The following is a 5,000-nucleotide window of genomic DNA, read 5'->3' on the forward strand; positions in this document are numbered from 1 at the left end:
CGATGGGTCTGGACGGGCTGGATAGTCCAAGGCTCGACGAGAAAGACCGCAGGTTGAGACACTGGGGCAGTGGCAGCCCGCGGGACAGTGTTGGCAGATTCGGCAGCGCAGATTTGTGCGGCTGCAGGTTCGTCGGGGAAAATCGGCAGCGCAGATTTTTCGACGAGCATGGGCTGGACGATGGACTGTCCAGGCCAGGCAGGAAAATTTGTCGAGGGGACACGCTGACGAAACAGCGCTGGTTCAGGCACGGCGGGCAGTGTTGGAATCGGCAGCGCCGACGAAATCGGCAAAGTCGGCAGAATCGGCAGCGCAGATTTTTCGACGAACATGGGCTGGACGCTGGACTGGCCGGGCCATGCAGGAAAATTCATCGAGGGGACACGCTGACGAAACAGCGCTGGTTCAGGCACGGCGGGCAGTGGTGGAATCGGCAGCGCCGACGAAATCGGCAAAGTCGGCAGAATCGGCAGCGGGTGCTGGCGATGGGTCTGGACGGGCTGGATAGTCCAAGGCTCGACGAGAAAGACTGCTGGTTTAGACACTGGGGCAGTGGCAGCCCGCGGGACAGTGTCGGCAGATTCGGCAGCGCAGATTTGTGCGGCTGCAGGTTCGTCGGGGAAAATCGGCAGCGCAGATTTTGCGACGAACATGGGCTGGGCGATGGACTGTCCAGGCCAGGCAGGAAAATTTGTCGAGGGGACACGCTGACGAAACAGCGCTGGTTCAGGCACGGCGGGCAGTGTTGGAATCGGCAGCGCCGACGAAATCGGCAAAGTCGGCAGAATCGGCAGCGAAGATTTTTCGACGAACACGGGCTGGACGGTGGACTGTCCAGGCCAGGCAGGAAAATTTGTCGAGGGGACACGCTGACGAAACAGCGCTGGTTCAGGCACGGCGGGCAGTGTTGGAATCGGCAGCGCCGACGAAATCGGCAAAGTCGGCAGAATCGGCAGCGCAGATTTTTCGACGAACATGGGCTGGACGCTGGACTGGCCGGGCCATGCAGGAAAATTCATCGAGGGGACACGCTGACGAAACAGCGCTGGTTCAGGCACGGCGGGCAGTGGTGGAATCGGCAGCGCCGACGAAATCGGCAAAGTCGGCAGAATCGGCAGCGGGTGCTGGCGATGGGTCTGGACGGGCTGGATAGTCCAAGGCTCGACGAGAAAGACTGCTGGTTTAGACACTGGGGCAGTGGCAGCCCGCGGGACAGTGTCGGCAGATTCGGCAGCGCAGATTTGTGCGGCTGCAGGTTCGTCGGGGAAAATCGGCAGCGCAGATTTTGCGACGAACATGGGCTGGGCGATGGACTGTCCAGGCCAGGCAGGAAAATTTGTCGAGGGGACACGCTGACGAAACAGCGCTGGTTCAGGCACGGCGGGCAGTGTTGGAATCGGCAGCGCCGACGAAATCGGCAAAGTCGGCAGAATCGGCAGCGCAGATTTTTCGACGAACACGGGCTGGACGGTGGACTGTCCAGGCCAGGCAGGAAAATTCGTCGAGGGGACACGCTGACGAAACAGCGCTGGTTCAGACACGGTGGGCGCAGTGTTGGAATCGGCAGCGCCGAGAAAATCGGCAAAGTCGGCAGAATCGGCAGCAGGTGCTGGCGATGAGTCAGGACGGACTGGATAGTCCAAGGCTCGATGAGAAAGACCGCTGGTTTAGACACTGGGGCAGTGGCAGCCCGCGGGGCAGTGTCGGCAGATTCGGCAGCAGTGTCTGCCGATTCGGCAGCGTTGGCTTGTTGGCGCGGGGGGCCGATTCGAGTGGGGACTTGGGCAGCGGGCAGTGAAAGCAAGAGTTTCCCCGATGCTGCCGGGAAAAACGCTCCCCGGGATGGCCGGGTGAGATGACCCGGCGGCCCGCGACGGGTCATTCAATTCCATGCCCCGTCAACATAACTCCCGATGTACTGTTTGCTTTTTCGGAAGAAGAGATCCATCCCCCCATCCTCGGCCAGCCAAAAACGCTCCAATTAATGGCCGGGTGAGATGACCCGGAGGCCCGCGACGCGTCATTCAAATCACTGCCCTATCGGCTACAACTGCTGATGGGTGGGATTAGAGGCCTGCCATGGTGGTGAGGGGCGGCGAGGACCGTGAAAGCTAGAGTTTTTCAGAGGCTGCCGGGAAAAAGGCCCCTCGGGTGGCGGGGTGCGAGGACCAGGCGCGTCATTCAATTCTCTTCCCTATCAACTTGGCTCCCGTTGGCGGGATTGGAGGCCTACTGTTTGTTACAGGGCTAAAATCGTCAGGGGAAGAGCTGACGAAACAATGCTGGTTTGGATGCAGGGGGTAGTGTTGGAATCGGCAGCGCGGACAAAATCGGCAAAGTCGACAAAAAAGACTGTTGGTCTGGACATCGGGGCAGCGGCAGCCATGCCGACAGGGGGGGAAATCGGCAGCACAGATTTGTGCAGCTGCAGGTTCGTCGGGGAAATCGGCAGCGCAGATTTTTCGATGAACATGGGCTGGAAGATGGACTGTCCAGGCCAGGCAGGGAAATTCGTCAAGGGGACACGCTGACGAAACAGCGCTGGTTCAGGCACGGCGGGCAGTGTTGGAATCGGCAGCGCCGACGAAATCGGCAAAGTCGGCAGAATCGGCAGCGGGTGCTGGCGATGAGTCTGGACGATTTATAGTCCAGGGCTTGATGGAAAAGACTGTTGGTCCAGACAATGGGGCAGTGGCAGCGCGGATTTGTGCAGCTGCAGGTTCGTCGGGGAAAATCGGCAGCGCAGATTTTTCGACGAACAGGGGCTGGGCGCTGGACTGGCCGGGCCAGGCAGGAAAATTCGTCAGGGGGGCACGCTGACGAAAACAGGGGCTGCGGAGTGGAAAATCGGCAGCGCAGATTTTTCGACGAACAGGGGCTGGACCGGCCGGGCCAGGCAGGAAAATTCGTCAGGGGGGCACGCTGACGAAAAGAGGGGCTGCCGCGTGGAAAATCGGCAGCGCAGATTTTTCGACGAACAGGGGCTGGACGCTGGACTGGGCCAGGCAGGAAAATTCGTCAGGGGGCACGCTGACGAAAAGAGGGGCTGCCGCGTGGAAAATCGGCAGCGCAGATTTTTCGACGAACATTCGTCAGGGGGGCACGCTGACGAAAAGAGGGGCTGCCGCGTGGAAAATCGGCAGCGCAGATTTTTCGACGAACATTCGTCAGGGGGGCACGCTGAGGAAAACAGGGGCTGCCGCGTGGAAAATCGGCAGCGCAGATTTTTCGACGAACAGGGGCTGGATGCTGGACCGGCCGGGCCAGGCAGGAAAATTCGTCAGGGGGGCACGCTGACGAAAAGAGGGGCTGCCGCGTGGAAAATCGGCAGCGCAGATTTTTCGACGAACAGGGGCTGGACTGGCCGGGCCAGGCAGGAAAATTCGTCAGGGGGGCACGCTGACGAAAAGAGGGGCTGCCGCGTGGAAAATCGGCAGCGCAGATTTTTCGACGAACAGGGGCTGGACGCTGGACTGGGCCAGGCAGGAAAATTCGTCAGGGGGGCACGCTGACGAAAACAGGGGCTGCCGCGTGGAATGGCAGCCTACACGCAGATGCGAATTCGGCAGCGCACGATGGCTTGAGCAGGTCATGGGTTCGACTTGGCGCGATCTGAAACCTGGACGAGGGACTGTCGACGCTGGACGAGCCAGCGCGGTGGCCTGTCGTGCCCCGTTCAGGGGGGGCCTGCCGCGGAGACAGCCCTCGCGGGCTCGACAGCGCAGGCCAGCGTCCCCGACGTCGCTGGCCGCGGCAGGCGAGCTGCCGGGGTTCCCGCATTCCTACAAGAAAACGTCGTGCTTTCCACATGAAACCAATCCAGTAAAATCAGCCATATTTTTATGAGGCTGCCCACTGAATTTGGGGTCATTCCGGGCCGGTTCCTAGTTTTGCGGATTTACTCGATTTCTAATGGTAGGAAAATTAAAACAAATACTTCCCGACCTCGAAAAATTCTGGGAAAATTAATGAAGGTGGATTGGATTTTTGCCAACCTCTGTGCAAAATTTCAGCTCAAAATACCAAGAAATGAATTTTTTAGAGGGGGGGTGACAGCTGGGACCTAGTAGTGTCTCCCCCTGCCAGAGCTGCAATGACACTTATTGCTCTTTAGGGAGCCACCAGGCCGGCGCCCCTCAAAGACCACACGCGCGCGCGCGCCCGCCCGCGCTGGGCGCTGGGGCGCTGGGGCCTGAGGGCCTGGGGCCCTTGGGGGCCCTTGGGCGCTTGGGCGCGCGCGCGCGGCCCCCGCAGCCATGCCGCGCTGCGCGACGCGCGGACAGCCCCTGCTGGCTTGCTCTCTCGCCCGCGGGGGGGCTGCCTTCGGGCCCTGGCCCCCCGCGCTCTGGCCTGCCCCCCGCGTGGGAGAGGCTAGGCGCTGCAGGGGCCAGCCCGACGTCGCTGGCCGCGGCAGGCGAGCCGCCGGGGTTCCCGCATTCCTACAACAAAACGTCGTGCTTTCCACATGAAATCAATCCAGTAAAATCAGCCATATTTTTATGAGGCTGCCCACTGAATTTGGGGTCATTCCGAGCCGGTTCCTATTTTTTCCGATTTCCTCGATTTTTAATGGTAGGAAAATAAAAAAAAATACTTCCCGACCTCGAAAAATTCTGGAAAAATTAATAAAGTTGGATTGGATTTTTGCCAACCTCTGTGCAAAATTTCAGCTCAAAATACCAAGAAATGAATTTTTTAGAGGGGGGGTGACAGCTGGGACCTAGTAGTGTCTCCCCCTGCCAGAGCTTCAATGACACTTATTGCTCTTTAGGGGGGTGCCCCCTGACTGGCCATGGGGCGCGCTGGCCTGGCGCCCATAGGCCTGCCGCGGGGGATATGTGGGCTGTTGCTAAACTCGGACTAAGGTGGGGGGCCTCATGGCCCGAAGTATTGCCGGCATCGATGACCCGTTTTCCGGCCGGCGACGACCCGATTCCGGCCACCGTCTTCGGGACCCGCTCCAAGCCGTCGGGCGCGTTGGGGCTGCTTATCCGCGGCGT

This window comes from Populus nigra, chromosome 2, assembly GCF_951802175.1.
Source record: "Populus nigra chromosome 2, ddPopNigr1.1, whole genome shotgun sequence".
NCBI lineage: Eukaryota > Viridiplantae > Streptophyta > Magnoliopsida > Malpighiales > Salicaceae > Populus > Populus nigra.